Source organism: Pinus tabuliformis, chromosome 8, assembly GCF_031772625.1.
Source record: "Pinus tabuliformis cultivar Carrire ecotype Pingquan chromosome 8, CPIR1, whole genome shotgun sequence".
Taxonomy (NCBI): domain Eukaryota; kingdom Viridiplantae; phylum Streptophyta; class Pinopsida; order Pinales; family Pinaceae; genus Pinus; species Pinus tabuliformis.
In genome coordinates, this window is record NC_142294.1 from 987,613,543 (window position 1) to 987,641,373 (window position 27,831).

Below are 27,831 nucleotides of genomic sequence, written 5' to 3' on the forward strand. Positions count from 1 at the left end.
TAAAAATTAAACTTAGTTGATCTTTCTTACAATAATGGGCATCAAACATCATTGAAAAGTATTCCATTTGAAGCATTTTATAGCAGTAAATGTAATACAATAGTTAGCTAGGACCATATAGAGGAAAAATTGGTGCTTAGGCCAAAGATGCACAAGAAAATGGAAAAACAAGTAATAAAATTAAACAAAATTTGAAAGCATCCTAGGATAAGTATAAGAGTTGTGCAGAAAAGGGTAGAGTAGCACAAGGATTTTAAGTGGGTGAACATGTGTGTTTTAAAGTGAGGCCAAAGAGAACCTCACTAAAATTCGGAAGTTATAGCAAGTTGGCAACCAAATTTTGCAGACCATTTGAGACAACATAACTGGACCAATTGCATATGAGCTTACAGTACCTACATCTATGCATGTGCGTAATATATTTCATGTTTCATTTCTAAAAAACTATGTACATAATTATAACCACATTATTGATTCACATATGATCTAGGTGAAGCCCAAAGGGGAATTTCAAGTAGAGCTTATGTGCATCTTGGATTGGAAAGTCAAGAAAATTTGGAACAAATCCATAGCTTGGTAAAGGTCTGGTGGAGCTCTTATAGCCCTAAATATGCAACATGGGAACTAGAATACACTATGAGGGGGGCATACCCTCAGCTATTTAAAATTTTTGTTGTGTATATTGTAAATGTGTGTGTGTGTGTGTGACCATTGTGTAGTCTATGCACTAGAGAAGGTAAATAAGGGGGAAGAGAATGTAGTACCCTTAATGTTGTAATGCATTTATGCAAATTGGTTATATAAGTTTGTGAGCCAGATGATATGGCCAAGAGATAAGTTATCTAATGTAAACAATGTACCTTATTTCATTAATGAAAAAATGCAGTGTTGGTTGTGTGGCAAAGGAACATAAAAGAGTATGCGGAACTATGACTCCATGAGAGGGGAACGAGAGGGGGGATAAAGGGGCCCAAAAGGGCTAAATATAAATTCATGAGATTAAATCATATTTTCTTATATCCAAAAGTACCTTAACCTTATAAAATATCATTCTTGGGAACTATGCATGTAGTTGTGAAAGACTTTCCCTTATGACAAGTGTCAAGTTAGAGACATGCATACCAAAATGATTCATTTGTGTTTTGGGGACACATTACCCCATTCATTATTCCATTTTGTGATAGCCCCACCCAAGGTACTCGCATAAGCCACATTGTAAATATGATGTAAATATTTTGCAATCTTTGAAATCAAAGAAAAAGGGGACTGAGTCTAAAGGACATGGATTCCAGAGCTAGGGGAGGAGGATTTTTGCTTGGGATGTTATAGTTTTCTTTACCAAGAAGAAACTGTTGGACACAGATTGCCATTGATGTCAATATGGCAATATTCAAGAGGAGGAGACAGAGCATATCGAAGCCGAGAGGATCAAAAGGAGCTAGAGGAACCAAATCAAGGAGCCACATATATCAGAGCAAGAGGAGCTATCAGAGCCATACTTATAGACCATACATATATGCCAAACAAAGAGGAGCAAATGGAACAGAACAGATGGAGCCATATCGGAGGAGCTATCGGAGCAAGAGGAGCCACCAGAGCAAGAGGAGCCATATCGGAGACAATACTTCATATATATACAGTTGTGTTTAAAGCCAAACTTGCATCAAAGCGAGAGAATACATAGGAGCCATCTGACCCGCCAGATCAACGGTCCAGATGAAATCGCAGAGGAGCAGAGAATCCTTATCGCATCGGCGAAAGTCCCTTGGAGTTGTCGGAACTGTTCAAGGTGCAATGGATTATGAACCGTTGGATAGCAAGTCCGGATCGACGGTCCTGATCTTATCGGCGATCGGAGAAGTGGGAGCCTTATAAAACTGCCGAAATGTGCAAGCTCCGAAATCCGGAGCCGAAACTCTTATCAAGCAGAATAGAAAGCATATCGGGTCCGCGGAGGACTTCTATCATTTCGGAGGTAGCGATCAGCGAAATCACCGATGGACCCGGAGCCGAAATTAAGTTAGGAAGGAGTATAAAGGAGTGTCGGGTCCGCATACCCCTTGTATTACAAAAGCGCCGATACGAACCTGCTAAAATCATCCGGACCCGAAACAATATTAAAGGGAGTCTAAAGCCATATCGGGTCCGCACCTCGTCGGAGGAATGGGTCTATTGTTTACAGCGAGTGCCGATATTTATCGAAATCGAACTATTATCAAAGGAAGTTTAAAGGTGGAGCGAAATCCGGAACTGCCGAAATGTATGAAGGCGGATGCATAATATTTGGATTCCGTGCATTTGAATTAGAGCGGGGTTTTTTATAAGTGGTTCCCGTGTATTAACGTAGATATATTACCGCGGGGTTTAAGGTATATATATATATATATATATATATATATATATATATATATATATATATATATATATATATATATATATATATATATATATATATATGTATATTAAAGCGCTCGGTGATGGTTGATTGCGAGCGCTCGGTGATGGTTGATTGCAAGCGCTCGGTGATGGTTGATTGCAAGTGCTCGGTGATGGTTGATTAAAACGCTCGGCTGGTGGCTTCTGATGGTTGATTGAAATGCTCGGCTGGTGGCTCTGATTCTAAAATATGGAGGTAACTGATAGGGCAAGCAAGCTCTGAGGAAGCCGAAGAGTTTGCGGAGTAAGAAAGCCGAAGAGCCTGTGACGAAAGGAAGTCAAAGAGCCAGCAAGAAAGAAGAAATGAAGGGACAGAGGCATGGAGCATATAAAAAGCAACAGAAAACAGAGAATGGGGTGGTGGTTGGAGCATGGTATAACCTGAGTATGAGATAGTGGAAGCAGTAGAAGCAAAGGGGGCAGCAGAAGCAGTGGAAGCTTAAAAGAGTGCAGCAGGACACCAATGTATACCAAAGGGGTTGGAGCCTCATAATTGAACAGGACTGAAGTCCTTCGGAGTTGGTGCTCCTAAGTCCAAGATTGGTGTCTTGGCAAAAAGAGTTGGTGCTCTGGAGGTTGGAGCCTCACCAAAGTCCAAGTTGGAGCTTGGCAACTAATTGTGACCATCTATTTATTGTATTTATTTTACTGTACAGTTTTATTAATAAAAGCATTGATTCTTGCTGTTCATTTTGTGCTCTGAATATATATGTGTTAACTAGTAAAACAATAGTGGATTGTAAGAAATACTGATTCACCCCCCTCTCGGTATTTCCAACAATTGGTATCAGAGCCAAGTTTCTTCATTCTAGCCTAACAGCTTGAAGAAGGATTAGCAACTATGATGAGAAATCATGAAGCCTCAGGAAAACCTCCTCTGTTCGATGGCACTAACTTTGGTTTTTGGAAGAAAAGAATGACTTACTATTTAATGTCCCTTGGACCTGAAGTCTGGAATTTTTGTCAAACTGAATACTGAGTGACTTCCACTCTTCCAACAGACCAAGACGAGAGAAAAGCCTACATCGTAAATGCAAAAGCCATGAACTCTATCACTAGTGGAATCACTGATTCCGAGTTTACAAAAATCATGCACTGTAACTCTGCCAGAGAAATGTGGGAGAAGCTAGTTGGCTTGTACGATGGAGACTCAAAAGTAAAAAAGGCAAAGCTTCAAACTCACAGAAGAAAATTTGAAAGTTTGAAAATGGAAGAGGAAGAAGACATTGCAGCATACCTCCTCCGAGTAGCTGAAGTGGTAAATTCCCTGAAAGGGTTGGACGAAAAAGTTGAAGAAAGTACCATTGTTCAAAAGGTATTAAGGTCTCTTCCAGATAGATTTGACTCCAAAATAAGTGCTATAGAAGAATCAAAGGATCTTGACACCCTCAAAATGGATGAACTCCATGGAATTCTCACTGCCTATGAAATGAGGAAAGGTGGTCCTAGCTCCAAAGATGCAGCATTCAAGGCCTCAAAGTCAAAGAAAGGGAAAGAAAGGAATGACTGTAGTGATGAGTTAGATATGGAATCAGAATTGGCTCAATATGTACGAAAGCTGAAGAGAGGATCTAAGCTTAAAGGCAAGTATCCTCTTATCTGTTTTAAATGTGGTAAAATAGGTCATTATGCAGCAAAATGTCCTCATAAACAGGACAATGATGATGAAAGAAATTCTAAAAGAATGACATACAGAAAGAAAGGGTTCAATAAGAAAAACTTTCTCTCCAAGCAAAGTGAGTCTGATGAGGATGATTTTATGATCATCAAAAAGAAATTAGATGAGGAAAGTGATCATGATGAAAGCCAAGAAGCATTATTCATGGCACTCACAGATGATGATGACTCGGGGCCAGAAGGAAATGTGGATGAATTGTTAATAAGTGCTATTGAAGAAAACAAGAAACTACAGAACAAAATTATCTCTCTCAAGGTGGAAAACGAGGAAATAAGAAGAAGAGAAGATCTCTTGGAAAGAAAGCTTAAGGAAAAAGAAGAGACTTGTGAAGAACGTGAGGCCGAAATAGTATCTCTGAGAAAGGAGTTGGAGCAAATTAAAAAGGGTTGTAAAAGCTCTCAAATGCTTGATACTATTATGAAAAATCAAAAACCTCAACATGATAAGTCTGGAATAGGTTTCAAGGGAGAATCCTCAAGCACTAAAAATAGTGCGAAAAGCTATGCCGATGCACTTTCCTGCAACCCAAAAGATGAAAAAGTATCTTATCAAAAGTGCATCCCAGATTCCAAGAATAAAGAAAGAGTTATTCCAAAGAAGAATGTGGATTCGAATCATGGACACTACAGCAAATACAAACTTGTACTCCACCAAGGGCCCATCAAAAATCCAAAGGACAAGGGAGGAGTAATTCTCAAAAAGGAAAGCGAATTAAACCGTGGTTGCTTCAAAACCATATTTCTTGGACACTGTTTTCATTGTAAAAACTTCGGTCAACAAGCTAGACACTGTATGGCTCGCAGAAGTGAAAAGACAACGCAAAAGGACCGAGTAATCAACTCATATGCTCCCAAAAGACATGGACAAATCAAAACTTTCAATTCATTCGATCCCTTGACTAAATTTGATTTGACTTGCTCCTTTTGCTACAATAATGGACACTATGAACAAAACTGCCCACTCAAAGGAAGAAAGACGAGTAGCAAGATCTCTGCAATGGACAAATGCGGCCTGGCTCTATTTGCACAAAATAATGGAAACCAGTGGTTTGTGGATAGTGGATGCTCCAGACACATGACAGGAGACAGAAGGAAATTTATCTCACTGAGCAAAAAGGAAGGGAATGTGTCCTTTGGAAGCGGAACTGGCAAAATTGCAGGAAGAGGAACAGTTACTCTGATCAATGGAAAAGGAAAAGCTCAAGATGCTCTGCTGGTTGACGGACTCAAACACAACCTTCTGAGTGTCAGCCAAATTTGTGATCAAGGACATAAGGTTGTTTTCAGCACCAAAGACTGTGAAATAAGGAACTCTGCCTCAGGGAAACTTGTGGCAAAAGGATTGAGAACACCAGACAATATTTACGTTCTGAACAAAATTCAGGAAAACAAATGCTACTTGAGTCAGGCAGATGAGAGTTGGGTGTGGCACAAGAGACTTGGACATACCAGCTTCGAAAATCTGGTCAATATCAGCAAGATCAAAGCTCTGCAAGACATCCCAAGGTTGTCCAAACCAAAGCAAGCAGTGTGTGGTCCATGTCAACATGGAAAACAGACCAGAACTAGCCACAAGATAAAGGAACACTGTACATCAAAGCCCTTGGAGATCATCCATGCTGATGTCTGTGGGCCAACTAGAAATCAAGCACTCCAAGGAGAAAGGTACTTTGTGTTATTTGTTGATGATTATACTAGAATGATGTGGATATATTTCATAAAGTATAAATCTGAAACTTTTGAGTGTTTTAAGAATCTAAAAGCCCTTATAGAAAACGAAAAAGATTAAAAAATTAAGTGTCTCAGAACAGACAGAGGAGGAGAATTCACATCAAACGAGTTCAGTGAGTTCTGCAACATTCATGGAATTAAAAGGGAATTTTCGGTAGCCAGAACACCTCAGCAAAATGGAGTAGTTGAAAGACGAAACCGAACTGTCCAAGAAATGGCAAGAACCATGCTATTAGCAGCAGACCTACAAACTAAATTCTGGAAGGAAGCAATAGGGACAACCGTTTATACATTGAATCAGACTCAATTAAGACCAAATTGTGACAAAACTCCTTATGAGCTATGGAAAGGAAGACCTGCTTCGGTGAAGTACTTCAAAATATTTGGAAGCAAGTGCTTCATAAAAATAAATGATGGTTCACCTGGAAAATTTGATTCTCGGGTTGATGAGGGGATATTTCTTGGATACTCTCCACGGAGCAAGGCTTACAAGTGCTACAATTTTCGACTGAAGAAAATAGTGGAAAGCATCGATGTTAAGGTTGATGAAGATCTTCCAGAAAAGGAAATTGAAGAACAGGAAGATGACTTTCTCATTGAAGAATAAGAATCTAAAGAAGAAGAGATAGATGATGAAGAAGAAGAAGAGGAAAGAGAACCGTCTCATACCCTTTCAAAGATGAAGTATGTAGAAAGATACCATCCAGAAGAGCAGATCATTGGCGATAAAGATGAAGGTGTGCAGACTAGAAGAAGGATAACAACCTCACCCAAGAGAAAAGCCATTGCCCTCCTATCTATGATAGAACCAGAAACATTCACAGAAGCAAGTCAGGATCCTCATTGGGTAAAAGCAATGGAAGAAGAAATGTCCCAAATTGAGAAGAACAAGACATGGGAGCTGGTACCTCGTCCGAAGGACAAAAACATAATAGGAACCAAATGGGTGTTCAAAAATAAAATGAATGAGGAAGGACAGGTTATCAGAAACAAGGCAAGACTTGTTTGCAAAGGCTATTCGCAAATTGAAGGAGTTGACTTTGAAGAGACGTTTGCACCAGTGGCCCGTATGGAAGCTATCAGGATGTTTTTAGCATTTGCTTGCTCGAAAGGATTCAAAATCTATCAAATGGACGTGAAATCAGCATTTCTAAATGGGGAACTCAAGGAGGAAGTCTACATGGAGCAGCCAGAAGGTTTTGATCTGACAGCAGGAAAGGACCTAGTCTGTAAGTTGAAAAAGGCTTTGTATGGGTTGAAACAAGCTCCTAGAGCTTGGTATGCAAGACTGGATAACTATCTCCAACAACAAGGCTTCAAAAAAGGAGTGGCTGGAAGCAATTTATACATAAAGACAGATCAAGGTAAGTTACTAGTTGCTCTTGTTTATGTCGATGATCTGATTTTTGCTAGTAATAATGATGAAATGAGCCATGAATTTTCTCAAAGCATGGCAAAAGAATTTGAGATGTCAATGATAGGAGAACTGTCCCACTTCCTTGGACTTCAAGTATCCCAAACCAGAGTAGGATTATGTATATCTCAAGCCAAATATCTAAAAGACATGCTCAAAAAATATGGAATGGAGCACTGTGCACCCATGAGCACTCCCATGAACACAAACTGCAAACTGAGCAAAGATGATGACTCCCCTCTAGTAGATGCAACTCATTACAGGTCAATGATTGGAGCCCTTCTATACTTAACAGCTACACGACCAGACATAATGCAAGCAGTAGGAATGGTGGGAAGATTTCAATCGTCTCCCAAACAATCCCATTTATTAGCTGTAAAGAGAATCCTCAGATATCTGAAGGGAACTTCTGATTTTGGTCTTTGGTACCCAAGGAGCTCAACACTGAATGTAACTGCATACACCGATGTTGATTGGGCTGGAAATATAGATGATCGAAAAAGTACTAGTGGAAATGCATTCTTCCTAGGAGACTGTTTAGTATCGTGGCTCAGCACAAAACAATCATCTATATCATTATCCACAACCGAAGCTGAGTATATTGCTGCAGCAGACTGTTGTACTCAGATACTATGGATGAAGGAAGCGCTAAAGGATGTCAACATATGTAAAGATCAACCAATTACTGTTTATTGTGACAACACTAGTGCTATCAGTCTCAGCAAAAATCCAGTGATGCACTCGAGAACCAAACATATACCAATCAAGTATCATTTCCTCCGTGAGCAAGTAGCTGAACAAAACATCGCTCTGGAATATATCAGTACTAAGGAGCAGATAGCTGATATTTTCACAAAACCTCTTCCTCGGGAAGCATTCAAACATCTGCGACAAAAGATGGGGGTTATTTCTTTATCATCACTCAAGTTTATTCATAAAGATGCAGTAGAACGGGGGGAGCAGCCTGACAGGGGGAGTTCGTATGCATTCCTTTGCCATTGATGTCAAAGGGGGAGAAGGCAGAAGAATATTGCCATCAATAACAAAGGGGGAGATTGTTGGACACAGATTGTCATTGATGTCAATATGGCAATATTCAAGAGGAGGAGACAGAGCATATCGGAGCCGAGAGGATCAAAAGGAGCCAGAGGAACCAAATCGGAGGAGCCACATATATCAGAGCAAGAGGAGCTATCGGAGCCATAATTATAGACCATACATATATGCCAAACAAAGAGGAGCAAATGGAACAGAACAGATGAAGCCATATCGGAGACAATACTTCATATATATACAGTTGTGTTTAAAGCCAAACTTGCATCAAAGCGGGAGAATACAGAGGAGCCGTCGGACCCGCCAGATCAACGGTCCAGATGAAATCGCAGAGGAGCAGAGAATCCTTATCGCATCGGCGAAAGTCCCTTGGAGTTGTCGGAACTGTTCAAGGTGCAATGGATTATGAACCGTCGGATAGCAAGTCCAGATCGATGGTCCTGATCTTATCGGCGATCGGAGAAGTGGGAGCCTTATAAAACTGCCGAAATGTGCAAGCTCCGAAATCCGGAGCCGAAACTCTTATCAAGCAGAATAGAAAGCATATCGGGTCCGCGGAGGACTTGTATCATTTCGGAGGTAGCGATCAGCGAAATCGCCGATGGACCCGGAGCCGAAATTAAGTTAGGAAGGAGTATAAAGGAGTGTCGGGTCCGCAGACCCTTTGTATTACAAAAGCGCCGATACGAACCTGCTGAAATCATCCGGACCCGAAACAATATTAAAGGGAGTCTAAAGCCATATCGGGTCCGCACCTCGTCGAAGGAATGGGTCTATTGTTTACAGTGAGTGCCGATATTTATCGGACCCGAACTATTATCAAAGGAAGTTTAAAGGTGGAGCGAAATCCGGAACCGCCGAAATGTATGAAGGCAGATGCATAATATTTGGATTCCGTGCATTTGAATTAGAGCGGGGTTTTTTATAAGTGGTTCCCGTGTATTAACGTAGATATATTACCGTGGGGTTTAAGGTATATATATATTAAAGCGCTCGGTGATGGTTGATTGCGAGCGCTCGGTGATGGTTGATTGCAAGCGCTCGGTGATGGTTGATTAAAACACTCGGCTGGTAGCTTCTGATGGTTGATTGAAACGCTCGGCTGGTGGCTCTGATTCTAAAATATGGAGGTAACTGACAGGGCAAGCAAGCTCTGAGGAAGCCGAAGAGTCTGCGGAGTAAGAAAGCCGAAGAGCCTGTGACGAAAGGAAGTCAAAGAGCCAGCAAGAAAGAAGAAATGAAGGGACAGAGGCATGGAGCATATAAAAAGCAGCAGAAAACAGAGAATGGGGTGGTGGTTGGAGCATGGTATAACCTGAGTATGAGATAGTGGAAGCAGTAGAAGCAAAGGGGGCAGCAGAAGCAGTGGAAGCTGAAAAGAGTGCAGCAGCACACCAATGTATACCAAAGGGGTTGGAGCCTCATAATTGAACAGGATTGAAGTCCTTGGGAGTTGGTGCTCCTAAGTCCAAGATTGGTGTCTTGGCAAAAAGAGTTGGTGCTCTGGAGGTTGGAGCCTCACCAAAGTCCAAGTTGGAGCTTGGCAACTGATTGTGACCATCTATTTATTGTATTTATTTTACTGTACAGTTTTATTAATAAAAGCATTGATTCTTGCTGTTCATTTTGTGCTCTGAATATATATGTGTTAACTAGTAAAACAATAGTGGATTGTAAGAAATACTGATTCACCCCCCTCTCAGTATTTCCAATAGAAACCTGAATTTGAAGGACAAAAACTGAAGTCTGCTTGGTGCATGAAGTTAATGAGTTGGTTCTCAAAATTAAATTAACTAAGGAAGAGTACCTAGACTCATGCTTGCTTGAGAGAACATAACAAACAAAGAGGACAAAAACTTATGATGGGTTGCAAACAACAAGGATGCATCAGTAAATAACGCTGACAGAAATGTAGGCCAGGGAGTAGTATTAGAACACGAGAGATCACTTGAAGAAGAGGACAGACCCATTGGAACTCCATGCAGCAAGGGAAGAAGAGACCCTTTTATTTTGGAGGAAGACCGAGAAAGGGGATCGAGCCTCCAACAGAAGCTTTCAGCAGGTGACGCTGAAAAGAAGAGAAGAGAAGAGAAGGGGATTGGTTCTATCCCTGGAGGTGGTGGATTGAGTTTCTAGTCTCTGGAGCCCTGCAACAACTTGGAGTCCCTCGAGGTTGTGGCTTGGGATGCAAGCTTTGGATCCTTGTACTAGCTTGGCCCCCCTAGAGGTTGTGGGTTGAGATAGCATACTCTGGAGCCCTATAACATCTTGGGAAGAGACCATCCTGAAGCAGAAACTGAAGAAGCATTGTGCCAATACCATTTGGATGTTTCCTTGTCAGTACAATGGATTCTAGACTCCCTATCAGGGGATGAATCATTATGCGTTCACTAGGGGTGAGTTTGGGAACCTATGGAATCCTTGTGCTGGTAAAGGAAGAAGCACTCAGCTGTCGGGATTGAGGAAGAAAGTCCTCTGGAGTCCCTATTTTAGTTGGCAATTGGTGTGCAGTCACAGAAGAAAGCATTTCCCCCTCAGACTCTAGAATTTGGCTCGGGGGTGACAGCCGCAAGTAAAAGTGGTTTTAGTTGTCTATGTTTGGGTGGAGAGTCCTTGTCCTAGACTCATTTTTCATGCAAACTTAAAGATAAGTATATGTGTATTCTTGTTTACTCCTTTAATGAACCATGTGGCCTCGTTGTGATTAATGGTGCTAGAATTTCAGGACTGCATTTTTATTGTTAATGCTTGCATATGTAGTGCATCTATGTGGGGTTATCCCACTGATATATGTGCTGATTACATATGTGTGTTTGTGCTTGGATCTGGGAGCAAAACGTGAGAGACAACCTATTGATGGCTAATATAGTACCTCTAATGTAAAAGAGGTGTGATAAACCGCATAATAATATTTTCTAAGTGATATGGCTGTGATGCTCTGATGCCAAATGTTATGAAACCAGCTCAAGAAAAGATAGAAAAGAAAGATCAACGCCTTAGAATTCAGCCTCTTCGAGGGGGCAACCTCCTTTACATTACATAAATGAACAATTCTTGGATGATACAAATGACAAAACCTCCTTTCTATATATAGGAGTCTAAGGAGTCACAATATAATCCAACTGACCTAACAATAATAATATAAAGCCACAAAAATAATAATAGAGGGATTCTATGGGGCACAGAAATAACAATATGTGGGTAATAGGGGCACAATAATATAAATAAGGGGTATAACTACAATAGTAATGGGGTAATCACTAGTATTATAGGGACCCAACAGGCTGAGTTGAGCTTGAATATAAATGAAATGATTAATTGTGTTAAGAATAATACATTAACAAAAGTAAACAAACTCCATGAAATGTTGTAGGCCATAGCCAAAGCTAATAGAGCCTAAAGTGAACCTTGAAAAGAAGTGGGTTTTGAAACCCTTATTATTATTATGTTGTTTAAATTGGAGACCCTCTTCTAGTAGGGCATGTGTTTGTCTCACACGTTGAGTATCTGTTTACAAGTTGTTGTGACGCTAGGAAAGCAATGTATGCATATGAAGGGGATGTTCCACGGGACCAGTCAAGTCCTATAGATTTACCTAGATGTCTCTCAGCCTTACCTAAATGGCCTTCGACCTTGCATTTTAGGAATGACAAATATCTGCAAGTGTCACCTTCTTATTGATGATAAGGCACGGAAAGGCTCAACATAGTACCATGAATCCACTTGCAGATTTAGCGTGGACTATGGAACTGCTGGTGTGTAGCTGGCAAGGTGGGAACCTCTTAGAAGGTGGCACCAATCCGTTGGTAGGTAATAGACACAGGAGCATCTATGCCACCATGTGAGTAATTCCCTACTCGAAGGTAGGCAAGGCCCATAGGGTAGGAGTTCCTCAATGTAGCTAGCAACCAAGCTCGAAAGGGGTAACATCGTGGAATGTTTTAATCTAACACTGACATAGAGGTGAAATTTTGAAGGATATTTATAGGTCTACCGGAACCCTAAGACAAAGTTGCGGTCGAGAAAACTAGCTTGAGGAAGCCTGCATAGTGGTAAAGCTAGTCTTTGGGGAGTGTGCAGAGATCCCCATATAAGACATTATATAAGGTAGAGCTGAAGTTCCTTAACCAAGCCATTGTAGAATTGTAAGAGAAAAAGTATTCATTGCAGTGCAAAGGAGCGAAGCCCTAACCTTATAGAAAAAGTTGGATAATCTTATCCCTTTGCATATTAGAACCTTAGGTGGGAAGGCTTCTTATTGGAGTAGCTAGCTTCTCCCTTTACGTGATTGGTCGGGAAGAAACAAATGTGGATTCGTTGCTGAGATCACACAACCATTTGTATGGCCTAGAAGACCATTTAAGTCCCAAGGGTATAACAGGGGTCAGAGGTCAGAACCGATGCTTTGGTGGTAGCAAGAGAAGAGTGATGTCAACCCCATTTGGTCAGAGGTTAGGAATCATGCCAACAGAAAGGAGCATGGAAGAAAGGCTTGGTACGTTGATCCGACTAGGTTGGAAGTTGGAGGTCGAGCCGTCGAGAGGAAGATAAGCCATGCGTTCATAAAATGGACTGAACCTGACTTAGTTGGAGGTCAAGGGTCAAGACATTAAACGGTGTTTGCAAGTAAAGATACGTGCATGCCCCGACCCTTTTACTCAACTGATGGTTGGGTGAGCCCATGTAGACTGTCACATGGAAGCGGAAGATAGGCGGCCATTTCTCCGTATGTGTGAGAGAGAAAAAGAAAGAAATATAAAAGTAAAAAAAAAGGGAAAATGATAATTCATTCAAGGGAGCAAGGGTTCGAGCTTCATAATCCCATTCCCATGACCATACAATGGGGACTGGATCTTCCGGTGATGACTCTCTTACTCTAAGTGGGTGGGGGGGGGGGGTACGTTACACATTCTACACTACCAAAATTCTTATGGCTCTCTAGAGTAAGGAAGAGAAACATGATAGAGAGATGAAATGAATGTCTAACTATTGTAAAATTTCCATAGAAGGATCCATATTGTCCTAGCATATATATTTTACTACTAGCATACATTGAAGCCCTAATATAGTGATTTAACCTAATGGACTATGGTGGCAAAGAAGGGGGATACTCTATAAATCTTATGGGATAAGGGGGGAAAGAGAGTTGGTGATTGGGGTAGCTAGTTGAGTGAGAAACTTGAGTTTCGGTGGATTTTTGGGATAAGATCATAGTCGTAGTTTTATCTTGTGGTGTTATAGTTCCATATTGGGGGTTTCCTATTGTTGAGAGACCTAGAGCAATAGATCTTAAGACTAGGAGGAATGTCCTTATACTATAGTTAGTTTATAATTTTCTCAAAGATAAGTGTCTACTCTTGTATATAATTTAATGTAGTTAATTATATTTGTAATTTCTATTTAAAACTATTTATATTATTAAATGTAAGACCAAACATCATGTTTGTTTAGAAAGTGCCAAGATTATTGACAACGAAGAATATTATCAAAAGAGAAAAATCAGAGAAGTGCTTGAGATTATGAAGCATCCGCATAATCTCAACAAGGATGGAGGGAACATGACTAGTGGAAATTGGCTTCCTCTAATAAGACATATTGACTCTTCTAGTTCTGCTTCCCAAGGTATGGTATCCCAGGTATAAATTTCTATCCTTTACATTATCTATATTTTATTAAGATAAAATTATATTGGATTTAATTAACATTTCTAGTCCCAGCTTTAGAGTCTATTTATATTTTAGCTATTAAATATTTATTATGAATAATTAATTAATTAATTATTATTATTAATGATTATTTATGCATAATAATTATTATTTATTACATGTTAATAAATAATTAACTATCAATGTGTAACTAAATAATTATTACTAATAACTAAATTAATTAATAAATTTATTCATTTTCTAAATAATTAATAAATATATTCGTTAAGTATTTATTATTAATGTTTAGTTAGTTATTAATAAATTTATTATCATTAATGATTTTTGTGATTAAGTAAATAAATAAATAAAATTAATTAATAATAATAATTATTAATGATTATTTATTTATAATAATAATTATTTATTTATTATAATAAATAAATAAAACTATTATTAATATTTAATTATTATTATTTATTTCTAATGCATTATTTAGGTTTAGATTTTATAATTTAGGATTTAGTCTGCTCATTTTGTTCATTTAGTATTTATTCATCTTTATTTTTGGTCGTTTGGCTTATTCATTCATTCATTCATTGTCCTAAAGATGGATCCCCGTTGGGATTTGAAACATCAAAAAAATTCAAACTATACTATGGAGAATCTTAATCATCATTTTCTAAACAAAGACCACAGAAATTTTAAATCTAATACTAGCATTGTTGTAAAACTTAAATATCTTAATGCATGGATTAATATATTTTCATGTGGTTGTAACTCCGTTATCTCCAATTTATGTTATTTTGCACATAGAGACCTTTAAAATATTTTTGGGGCATGAGCTTTCTAAAAAATTATCTAGATCTTGCTAAGGAGGCATGATTCTAAGATTTGGTATCCCTACATCAAAATTTTCTCAAGCATAAGCATGTTAAATTTGCCAAAACCTCTAAGAATTATCCATGCAATAACAAAGCAAAGTAAGAAAGCACAGATCTCAATTTGTGTTAATGAAGAACATGTGCATTGATGATCACTAAATTGGTGCTTCCATCCAAGGAAAATTTTAATGATGGAAAATTTTCTTGAAGTTTAAAAACATTGGCAAATCTCACTAATCCCTAATATGCAAACTATAAAATGTTTATTGATATATTTGTAAAATTATTCAAATTTATAATGATTTTATATATAGTCTCTATATAATGTTGGTGAGTTTTAAGGTAAAATAATTTTATATTCTAAAATTTGGGCGAATCATGTTTTATAAAAATTGGAAATTGACGAATCTTTTTTGTGGAAAAATCATGGAAAGTTAGCTCCTGGGCGAACATTAGCCCCTAAAATTTTCCATGCTTCCATCATAACCTTCAATATTATAAACATGCCATCTTCTTTTAGTCATATGCCATCTTCTCTTCTTAGTGACTAGTGGTCCCCGATGATGAGATTTTCATGAGAAACCCAAAACATTGGTTAAGCAAATCAAATCGTAGGTTCCATGTATTTTATAACAACACTAATATAGGTGGCCATAAATGGTGAATAATGAGGAAAACAATAAAGTAGAAGGGAACTTCAATATAAAATTATGTCTTTGTCTTTCCCTTTAACTCAATGTATAATGGTGCTAGGATCCTCATGTCCCTTTTTCACTAGTGAGATCTCCCATGTGTTCACTATTGTATGCTCAAATCCTCTCATATATGTGCTTGGAAATGTTCAAGAAACAATGCCTATATAGTAGTTGCATACTCACAAATACACAATTATAAACATTCTTTACATGGCCAGTACTTTAAAAAAAGAACTAGTGCACATGAAACAATCATAAAGGCACTTAGAAATATGGCTAGAAAATACCAATATCAAATAATTTTTTATGTAAGCAAGTGGCTCTTTTTCCAACTTAAAACTTTTAGGTGAGATTAGAAAATTTAAATTAACATACATGGGTGCACATGGATTGGCATGGTATGTACAATCATCTCATTCACATTCAAGTTATGTTTTCATCTTAGATTAATGACCATAGTAGGTAGGACTTTCTCTTTCTATACCATGATGACAATCCAAGTGTTTCCTACAAGTTGTCCTTGCTCTAGGGTAGAGACATCAATGGGTTTATTCTTGATTTGGAAGGGAAAATGGATCGGAACACTAATGAAAAATGGTAACACCATCAACATTGGGGGTTGTGTTGGAGGTTAGCCAAAGAAGAGGTATGTTAGAAAATTAACCACAAACAAGATGATTATGTCCAATTATAATTTCTAATGATTTTTTTGGCTATTATTTGAGTGGAACAAGGCTTCTTATTTTATCCTTTGCATTTGTGAAAATTATTGGCTTGTTTCTAAGAGGCAATTCTTAAATTTTAACTTTGACTTGTATTCTTACCAACAAAACAAGGGGTTACGATAAAGTATACTTTGTTTTTTCACCTTAGGAGATTATACCATTTAATGTTCAACCTCATCAATGTATTATTTTCAACTGTCACTATACTACTAGCATTATTACAAAGATTAAAATCTTTCATGTGTGAGCTAAAGTATTTTCATGTCGTCTCAATTTTATCCAAATTATTTTATTTTGCACACCAAGAACATGGGAGTTTTTGGAGCATAGATATACTAGAAAATACAATAGGTGTTGTCAAGTAGGCATTAATTTGATATTTGGAATCCTTGCATGAAAATTTCCTTTAACAAGAAGCATGTTGAATTTGCCAAAACTTCACAAAATCGTCCATGCAATAGCAATGCAAAGTAAGAAAGAAAACATTTTGAACTTTTTTAATGAAAAACATGTGCATTAATCGTCATTAACTTTGTACTCGTTAACACTAGCACATACTCAATTAATTAGAAAGTAAATCACATTGTATTCAGTGAAGGCATTTCCTTTAACACCTTTGGTAACCTCATCTTCTACAAAGGAATAACATCAACAACCATTGAGAGGTACGCAACCACAAATGGTAGATAAAAGAGAAAGTAATAAAGTGGCAATGTATATCGATATAAAAATTGTCTATATTGTGCCCATCAGTTCAATGTATAGTGGCTCTAGACTCCCATGCTCCTTTTCCATCAAAGTAAGATCTTCCATGTTGTCGCTAATACATGGTCGATTTCTCTATGATATGTCCAGCTTGTAAGCATTTGAGAAAAAATGTTTACAAAGTATCACATGATCACACGTACACATACACACTTATAAGCATTTCTTGCATTAAAGAAACACACAATATATCTAAATTGTTCACAAATACAAACTTATAAATGTTCCTAGAGAATGCCATATCAAATGTGTAACATACCTAACCCCCTAATCCTTATTTAGGGCTATGAGGTATCACAATTTCTCTAAAGCATTCTATCAAATAGTTCCCACACATTGTCTAATCACCATTCACAAAACCACATTTTGTTGGGGAATTTCATTAAATAATTCGTGTGCATTGTTTATTTCTCTCAAACCCCAATCTTCCATAGAGTATATCTCAAAAATTATAGAGGAAAATAGTCTGAAATTTTTACCATAGGTACCTTGATATATTTACTATGTGTCCTTTGAGTTTTGGAACCCCTTAGAAATAAAGTGATGGTAAAAATACCAAGCTGACCTATTTTGAGATATCATTTCAGGAGCATTTAAGAGACCTAACTTCCTTAGGGCATGTTGTACCAAAATGCTAAAATCTTCAACCTCTTTTCAAACAAACTTCAACAAGGAATTAAAAATGCATAATCTTTTTTTTTACTATTGGCAAGTGAAAAGGAACCCTCAATTGAAATCCTATATGCTGACTCATATTTAACATTTACATCCAAAATGAAAACATCATCTAGCTATCCATTTGCACCTACAAGCCTGGGATATTTTGGAACTCATTGTGCTTTTGGACACCATGTTATTTAAATGATTGTTATGCTGATGCCTGGTTGAACAAAGGGTTTGTAAAATATTTCCTTGCACAATTGGGAGAATACTATGTAACAACCCGGTTAAATTACCCTTATTATTAGCTTCAACAAGTTTCCAAACATGAGGGAATAAGAGTTATGGTTGGTTTTTCAAAATGTTCATTTTCTTTATGGCTCAATGGAAAGCTTGAGCTTGTAATTGATCGACATCAAATTCCCAAGGGGGTTTCTATGGTTAAACAGTGATGTTTTTGTTATTTCCTAAAATTATAGACATTTTGATTTACCAAAAAAAAACCAAGGCCCAAAAAAACTGCTGGAAAGTGTGATAACGCATCCATTTATGCTCGAGATGTTTTTGTTATTTCTTAAAATTATAGACATTTTGATTTACAAAAAAAAAAAACCAAGGCCCAAAAAAACTGCTGGAAAGTGTGATAACGCATCCATTTATGCTCGAGTTGATTTCTATCAGAGGATCATGATCATCAAATTCACTAAAACAAGGAGGCAATCTCTTCTGAGCTCAGCTCAGTAATAATGAAATTTGTCAAATTTTATTGAGGCAAAAGCAATTCCCAGCATATCGTTTTTCGCAGGGTCCCAAACAACTAATTTCGGCTGCGTATTGCAGGCAAATGAAGCAAAATTCCAAAAATCCCTTATCTGGGTTTTTTTGAAGAAAGACCCATATTGACCTCGTTGGAGACAGTTTCCAAAAATTGAGAATAATTATAGAAATTTAGCGGGTTCCTTCAACACCAGGTTTTGTGAAAACGCCCTGCAAGTTGTGAATGGTTTGTAGAGGGAACCTCTGAGACAGGAAACAAATATGTCGAATGCAATCCCTGTTGAGAAACTAGAAGATGATGCTGAAAGAATTGGAACATACTTAGAATATGATTCTTCAGTTGCAGAAAAAAAGATGGTGATGGGGTTTGAAGTGGAGATTTCTCCACCAGAAACAAATGAGTTACACAAAACAACCGAAGGATAAAAGATGGTGATGCAGTTTTGAAAGTGGAGATTTCGAGTTACACAAAACAACCGAAGGATAAAAGATGGTGATGCAGTTTTGAAAGTGGAGATTTCTCCACCACAAACAATTGAGTTATACAAAACAACCGAAGAAGAAAAGATTAGTGAAGTTAGAATTGTTGATATAGCAGTGGCAGCGCGTTTAACATAACCAACAGGAAATGCATTCTCTACAACAAAAGTTTGCATATAAAGTTGTCATTCCTTCTGAAACACTCGCTTCATAAGTATTAGTATATTGGCTAGTCACTATGTACGCGAAAGGCCATAGTGGAATCCTAGCAGATGAAATGAACGATACTACTTTTGGTACACCTAGCATGTGAGAAAAGAATTTGGGGATCACATCTTATAGTGGTTACGACAAGTGTTATGCTTAATTGGGAAACAAAATTTATGAAGTGGTGCCCTGCTTTCAAAGTCCTTACTTACTTTGTGAGTGCTAAAGAGCGTAAGAGAAAATGACCAAGGTTGGGCAAAGCCCAATTCTCTCCATATCTACATTACGACATATATAGTATACTCATGATACTAGATGACAAAACTTTTAAACAAAATAAATTTCCATTTATTTTAGATGAAGTTTTCCTTATTAAAAATTGGAAGTTTTAATATAGTGATGTGTGGTTTGATGGTAAGTTTCGTTGGGTGAAGCTTATGAGATTGCGGTTCAAATCTCATTAAGTATAGTGATGTCAATGAGACCATGGTTCAAATCTTCAAATCTCATTGAGTATAGTGTCAATTGGAAGTCTCAAAGGTGACAAACACACGTTTAAACTTCACCTACACCACTTCAGAATGAAAATCTTCAAATCTCATTGAGTATAGTGTCAATTGGAAGTCTCAAAGGTGACAAACACACGTTTAAACTTCACCTACACCACTTCAGAATGATCTCATGGAAGCGACAGACACTTACAAACTTCACCTACACCACTCCAGAATGATCTCATGGAAATTTGCTCCTTAATGCATTCTTTTATGCCTTCACCTACACCACTTCAGAATGATCTCATGGAAGTGACAAACACTTTTAAACTTCACCTACACCACTTCAGAATGATCTCATGGAAGTGACAGAGACTTTTAAACTTCACCTACACCACTCCAGAATGATCTCATGGAAATTTTCTCCGTAATGCATTTTTTATGCTTCATATTTTTCAGTCACAATTCAGTCAAAGCAGGTATTCGAAAACTCAAATTTTCAAATCTCATTGAGTATAGTGTCAATTGGAAGTCTCAAAGGTGACAGACACTTTTAAACTTCACCTACACCACTTCACAATGATCTCATGGAAATTTGCTCCTTAATGCATTTTTTAATGCTTCATATTTTTCAGTCAGAGTTCAGTCAGAGCAGGTATTCAAAAATTGGTTTAACTTCACCTACACCACTTCAGAATGATCTCCATGGAAATTTGCTCCTTAATGCATTTTTTTATGCTTCATATACTGTTTTTGTAACCCAATATTTGGTATGGTGGAAAGGCAAGAACTAGTGAATAAAGAAGTTGTTGACTGTTTAACAATGTAGTGTCTTTTCATTGAGTTTAGAGGCTCATTCTACAGCCATTAAAAAGTTGTTGATCCTCATCATCAAAATTGAATTTTGCTATATCGATCAAAATAAAAATAAAAAATAAAAATAAATAAATTACTATACAAAACATTTAAAATAATGTAAACTTATAAAATAATTTACACGTGAAGAAATTGAATCCCTCTCGTCTCATGTTAGATCCATATTTAAAATAAATTTATACTAGTCTTACGTCAGGGGAAATAGCTTCTAAAACATGCAAAATATTGCAAGTTGTAAAAAAAACAGTGTAATCTGTATGAAAATTTTATTGGAAGTTTAGAAATACAGTCAACTTTGGGGAGTGGCAACTTTCTTGGTCTCATTAATGTTTTGGTGCATCTATGTAAGGTGTCTAATCATCCAAATTTATTTGGATGCAGGGTTATCATTCTATCATGTGCCAAAGAAATTGACAACATTTATTGTTCCTTCCTCAAATAAATGGGCTCTTTGTGTCTTATTTGCACGAAGTTTATGCTAAAGGAAGTCCCCAAGAAGTTGTTTCTCTAAACAGCTAACTGAGTGATCCATGGCTACAATTAATTCTGACAGCAACCTTCTCATCTCCAAAAACCACCAAACAAGCAACCTTTTCATCTCCAAAAACCACCAAACATGTCCCCAAGGTAAGAAAGAGTTTCCACCAAACTACCTATATTCTGCTGATATCACATATGCATGAATACCACAGTGGGACCCACGCACCATCTACATCCACCATCATCTCTAACAGCACATGTGCTGAGGATTTGGTCCCACTCCTATTTGTGAGTTCCTATTTCCACCTCTATAGGTTTATTAATGCGCCCTGACATGCGCCCCTGATAGCCAGATATAACATGCGCGCGGTTATAGAGGTGGAAAAAAAATAACGTCGTGTTACATCGGGCTATCAGGGGCGCATGTCAGGGCGCATTAATAAACCTATAGAGGTGGAAATAGGAACTTCCCTCTTATTTACTTATATTTAAAATTTGTTAAATGTAATGGGAGTATAATAAAAACCCGAAGCGGCAAATTTTATAAATAGGGTAAAAAGTGGGTTTTAATAATATTATTTATATAATATATAATATATAATATTAAAAAGTTATTATTTTAAAACTCTTTTATTTTAAAACTAGTTAAAAAAGAGGGCAGTTTGGAAACTATTTGAGGAGTCAATTATTATAACTAATTAGATAGTTATGTCAGTTTTTATAACAGATTAGATAATTAGTTAGTTGGGCCTTAGGGATGAGAATAAAATTAGAAAAGAATATTGGAAAAGAGTTTAGATGTTGGAAATTTTGGGAGTTATGAATGTAATGTAATGAGTAAATTTTTTTGAAATTAAAGAACCCAAGTCAATTTGATTCTAGTTTCTGGGGTAATCACATAATCATTTTCCTTACTATGTCTAATTATTTACTTGTATTTTTCTTCTCCTACAATGTGTGTAATGAAGTTGTAGACCTTTTTCAAATTATGAAGGTGAATTTATCTTAAATGGTACTTACATTTCAGATTTGAAAAGTCTTTATGTGTGTTCCATCATCTTGGAAATTCCTCCATGTCTTGGTCTTTTTAGATTATTCTTTCTATAGGGTCAACACTCAGATTCTTAATTGCTTGAGTTAGTAAACTATGTTCATCTTCATATTTCTTTTGTTCGTCTTTAAAATCAAAGCCCTGCAACCCTCATCTATCTTGGTCAATCTGGTTTTAAAGCTAGGTTCCAATTTTGGATCATTCGTTGCAAGATTTCATGGATTTTCTTTTCGGACACAAATTCTAAAAGATTTTCATCAATCTTTAGATATCCTGAGGACTAGTTCCCTCATAGCCAAGAACTATCTCTAGGGAAACAACATCAAATTGGCACTCTTTCCAGGGAACGAGAGTGAAAAATATTTTTCCCTGGGATTTATGAAATTTTTGAGCTTATTCTTGAAGGTGACAAGACTCAACATTTGGTTGTATATCTTCACCTTTTGCTTCATATTGGGCATTTGATTCCAGGGGTTTTCAAAATGGCTCTACCTTCATTCTTAGCTAACAAATTTTCCCCACTAGATTTTTCTTTTGTTTTTGCCAATCCTCATCATGTACCTCCATTTCAAGAATGGAATACCTATTTGCTAGATTAAGTGGAAGCACAGATGAAAGACCGACCCAACACCTTAAGGACTTTCATCAATGGAAAGAACAACAAGGTATTGTTCATGAAGATGTGAAAATGAGGTTGTTCATGTTTTCTTTGGACCAGGAAGCTAGGGTTTGGTACAGGCCTTTATCTTGTTCAAGCATTTCCTCTTTGAAATATTTTCATTTAGCACTCAACTCTTTTTATAGAAATTCATATACACATGAGTTGCTTTTTGAAGGTTGTAGTGAACATTTTGACCTTGAAAACACTTTTAAAGTTCATGATGATCTTACTAAATAAATTGATGATAATGCAACAAGCATTCAAGGAGATTATAGTCAATTTTATGATAAAAAGGTTTTTGAATCCAAGAAACAATCTTTTTGTAAAAAAGGTGATCGAAAGTTTAAAAAAGATTGTTCTTTAACAATTTCACAAGCAAAAAATTCGTTGATCATGTTTAAAGTAAATCAAGAGAGCATTGAACTAGAGGAAATTTAAAACTTGTATCAAGAATTTCTATTCAACAGTCACGAAAAAGGAGAGATCATTAAGCTGCAAACAAATCCTTTGAGATCTTATCTTGTTGAATTTGATGGCCCTCCTATTTATGATTTGTATGATATAGAAGAAGAGTCATGGGAAACTGCACAAGAAGAGACATATAATCATAAATATGGTGAATATGCTCTAGTTTATGATATGTATGGTTTAGAGGAAGATTTTTTTGTAGTTCATGAAGAAGATAATAAAGAAAACTGTTGCTAGAGACGAGAAGGTGGGGATTCTGAAATCAAGGTAGGTGGTTTTCAAAAAATTTCTTATACACATAAATGTTCAGAGAGAAGTCAACATTTTTCCCGAAAGCCCAAAGTTTAAGAATTGATTAATTATGATGATTTCCCTAGAAAATAAGACATCCCCAACAGTTCAAAAAAAAATTTTATGGATCTTTTTTGTGAAATACATCAACCAACTGCTACAAGGTTGAGGGAAAATGAAACTATTGATCAAGGTGACTTCTTCTCTTATACATTTTATGACCTAGAAGCAGAATATATGGCAGGATTTTTTGCTTGGAAACCAATATATTTTACTAGGTATGTTTTTGCTCATGTGGACCAGTGTCTACTGCGTTTGATTGTGTTTATTTTTTTTCTTGAAGTTCAGGGATATGATGTAATATCTAGCAGTCAGATGTTGGTTTGGTACCACTGGAAGGATGACTTCACTTGATTGAATTCAACTTATTTATAAGTAGGAATTGTATATAAATAAGCTCAATTATTGAGAATTTTATTTTTAGTTGTATTGTTTCAAGTTTAATTTTTCAGTTGAGGAATAAAGAAAATAGTTCTAGTTGAAACAAGTTTTAGAGGGATTTCAAATTTCAAGGTTTTCATATTTGACTCCATGCCCAATAAGGCTATTGGCCTATAGTTCTGAGTGTCCTGCAAGCAAGACATTTTCCCCAGTTGGAGCCAATATGTTGTAGCCAAATTTTACAAGGCTAAAATCTTCAAGCTCTCTTCAAACAAACTGCAGCAAGCAATTAAAATTGCATAATATTATTTATTTATTTATTTATTTTTTTAACTTTTTGCAAGTGAAAAGGCGCCCTCAATTGAAAGCCTATATGTTGACCTATCTTTAACATTTACATCCAAAGTGAAAACATCATCTAGTTATCCATTGGCACCTACAAGCATTGAATATTTTGGGAGCTTGTTGTGCTTTGGGAGATTGTGTTATTTAAATGACTGCTACATTGATTCCATGTTGAACAAAGGGTTTTTAAAATATTTCTTTTCACAATATAGTTTGAGAGACTGCTATGTACCAACCCAGTCAAATTACCTTTATTATCAGCTTCAACAGGTTTTCAAACATTTGGGGATAAGAGCTATTGTTGGTTTTTCAAAATGTTCATTTTCTTTATGGCTCAATGGAAAGCTTGAGCTTGTAATTAATTGACACCAAATTCCAAAGGGATTCTATGGTTAAGAAATGATGTTTTTGCTATTTCTCAACATTATAGACATTTTGATTTAAAAAAGAAAAGAAAAGGCCAACAAAATTGTTGGAAAGTGTGATAACACATCCATTGATGCTCAGGTTGAGTTCTATCAAAGGATCCAGCTCATCGAATTAGCTAAAATAAGGAGTAAATATCTTCTTAGCTCAACTCAGTAATCATGAATTTTGTCAAATTTTATTGAGGCAAAGGCAATTCCCAACATACCAATTTTTGTAGGTGTCCAAAAAGCTAATTTAGGCTACTTAGTGTAGACAAATGAAGCAACATTTCAAAAATCCGTGATCTGGGTTTTTCATAGAATGATCCAAATTGAATTTATTGCGAATGGTTTCCAAAAAATGAGAATAATTATATATATTTCATTGATTCCTTCAACACTAGTTTTTGTAAAAAATCCCTGTAAGTTGTGAATGGTTTACAGAGGGAACCTTTGAGGTAGGAAAAAAATATGTTAAATGCAATCCCTATTGAGAAACTGGAAGATGACGCTGAATGATTTTGAACATACCTAGTATATGATTCTTTAGTTGCAAAAGAAAAGATGGTGATGAAGTTTTGAAGGTGGAGATTTCTCCATTGGAAACAAATGAGTTACACAAGACAATCGAAGAAGAAAAAACCAATGAAGTTAGAATTGTTGGTACAATAGTCATTGCACATTTAGCACAACCAACAATAAATACATTCTCTACAACCAAAGTTTGCATAAAGTTTCAGTTCCTTCTAAAACACTCATTGTTGGGATCACAGAGCACCGAGAGAGATGATGATATCTAAAGACATCGTTATTTGTTCTCAGTGGCCACCGAGACAATTTTCCTTTGATCTTTCTAGTCTTTAAATAGGATTCAATGGAGATGAATACCATGGGAAAAAACCATGGATGTTCATATACCTGGAGTCATAATACCACCAATATCTTGACCGATTCAACTTGACTACAACAACCTAACAATCCCCCCCTTAAACTTGACTCTGGGAGATTGACTTGGTCCCATTCATTTTTATTGTAGTCCATATAAAAAAGTTTCCATCTAGACAATTTGGCTTTGATATTTCTAGTCTTTAAATAGGATTCATTGGAGATGAATACCATGGGAAAAAACCATGGATGTTCATATACCTAGAGCCATAATACCACCAATATCTTGACCAAGTCAACTTTACTGCAACAACTTAACAATCCCCCCCTTAAACTTGACTCTGGGATATTAACTTGGTCCCATTCATTTTTATTGTAGTCCATATAAAAAAAATTCCATCTATTGTTTTACAGGGGTAACTAGTCGTTATATCCACAAGTTATCTAGGATACCTTTTCACGTACATGGTTCAACAACCATCTCACCTGAGATGTCACATTACCCCCTCAAGCTAGGATACCAGTACACCTTCCACCCTAGTATCTCTCTAAGTGGTCCATTCCACAACTTGATAACTCCATGCACCATTTTAATTGCATGTATGCCTAAGCATGTTCTTAAGGACTTACAACTATGCATGCTCCCATGCAACATGTCTTCCTGAATATAGGTCTTACAACTTTCTAGGGCGGTGCCTTTCTATCACAGGATTTCACAACTTGAACCAAAACTCTTAGGGTGCTCACACATCACACACAGACTCCTTCACTGTATAATGCTCCATTTACTCCATCTTCATTCTTTTCATCGATCGTACCACTCTCTTGGCTTCTTTATCTACTCGATTCATACCTTGATATTTTCCAGGAACCATTATTCCCTTACGACTTGACAATCATCTTAGAAATCCCTTCATTCCAGATCTCTTCAATCTCTATTCGTTTGACATGGGGCTTAGGCTTCTTGGAAGTCATCACTGTCAACCTCAATGCCCATGGAAACCTTCACAACATCCATGTCAGAATATTTTGGCAAGCCCAGGCACTGCACACATGTCCCAAACATTCCCACACATGCCATGTTGTGTCCTTGTCATCCTAGTTCTCACTTGGCTACTTCACGCTAATCTCTATAACGCCATTGTGCATATAGAGATTCACATTTTCTCACCTGAAACCAAGCCACTCATGGATTTGGTCTCCACTTCTTATGTTATTTGATTTGTCTCCTCTCTGCCATTTTTTCCAGGCTCTATTTTCAGCTTACCCCCATGGCTCCTTACAAAATACACCAGCAGTCATATAAATATCGCTATATATGTTTCTCCATCAATAAATTTCTCTTCTCACAATGGTGCTCATAAGTATCGTTGGTTGAATTCATTGGCTGCTTCTACCCACATAGGTCCACACGCCGCAAGTCTTCTCTTTTTTTAGGTCGACCATTGTCTACGTCCTTGTCTTAGGCTTCCAGGGATTCTTCCTTGTTGTTGTTGTTGCCTTTATAAACCTTTTTATCTCCTCCTCGGTTCACCACCCAACACATGTATTCATGATCCCATGTATTGGAAAATCAATCACACATTTTTCATATCCCTCAAGGCTCATACTGCCAGGTTCATACACTCTCTGCCCTACATTTCTCAATCCAAATCAAATCTCAACAACATGGTTCACACAAAGTTCCACAATAGGGTTGATGTCTCTCTTCCTTCGCATTTCCGTTGAGATTAAAATTATGTGAGCGACATGCACATATCCAAATCCTCTGCAATATTTCTGCCTTGAAGTTACAGCCTTTAACCTATTTTTCAACGACTTCGCGTGCATCAATAAGAAAACATGGTTGCTCCAAATATTAAAGCAGTGCACACATTGTTTCTCAATTTTCTATCTTAAATGATAGTCTCAAAAGGAATCTTGGCCTCCTTTTTCTCCTTTTGTTGACAATGTTGGACCCGCCAACATTCATGGGATCTCCCTAGGATGAAGTCCTAATTAGACCTCACACTGTTTGGTGCAGAAGTCCCATCCAGTATAAAGGCCCGGTTACCAAATCCTTAAAGATTTTCCTTGGTTCTAGCTATCAACACGTGAGAGGGATGCAATGGTGTCTTCGAAAAGTAAGGGAGATGTGCCTGGTGAGTGTTCAATTGTAGTTGTGTCAAGGTTCTTCTACTACAAAGGGAGGAGAAACTTGATCCTCTAAGTGAGAGGTAATAGTACCACCTAGGAAAAGACACACGTCAACTAGAAGGATCCGTCTAACATCTAGTGGAATAGTCC